The sequence below is a fragment of the Notothenia coriiceps genome, unplaced genomic scaffold, assembly GCF_000735185.1.
Source record: "Notothenia coriiceps isolate Sejong01 unplaced genomic scaffold, NC01 NC01_scaffold00017074, whole genome shotgun sequence".
Taxonomy (NCBI): Eukaryota; Metazoa; Chordata; class Actinopteri; order Perciformes; family Nototheniidae; genus Notothenia; species Notothenia coriiceps.
The window spans coordinates 220,930-221,221 of NW_011349775.1; positions in this window are offsets into that span (position 1 = coordinate 220,930).

Here is a 292-nt window from a genome sequence, read left to right on the forward strand (position 1 = left end):
TACCTTTATTTTGTACCAGGGGGTGTATTTAGCTGTCGCAAGTCTGAGTCCAGCTTCAGTTAGCTTGATGCTCCAAGCAGGTCAGTCATGTTTTAATGTACCCTCCATCAGTTCTGGTATCTTTTCTAGTTAGCCCTAAAGTAATCTATATTATTTTTATTTCGTAATGGTAATGTTAATGAACCCTCCGGTTTGGCTTCTTTGTGTAAGTAACTTGTAGTTCTGATGTTAAAAGCAAACTTTTCAGGAATAGTAGCTAACTAGCTGTGGGCTAGCTGGTTTCAGTTGCTCG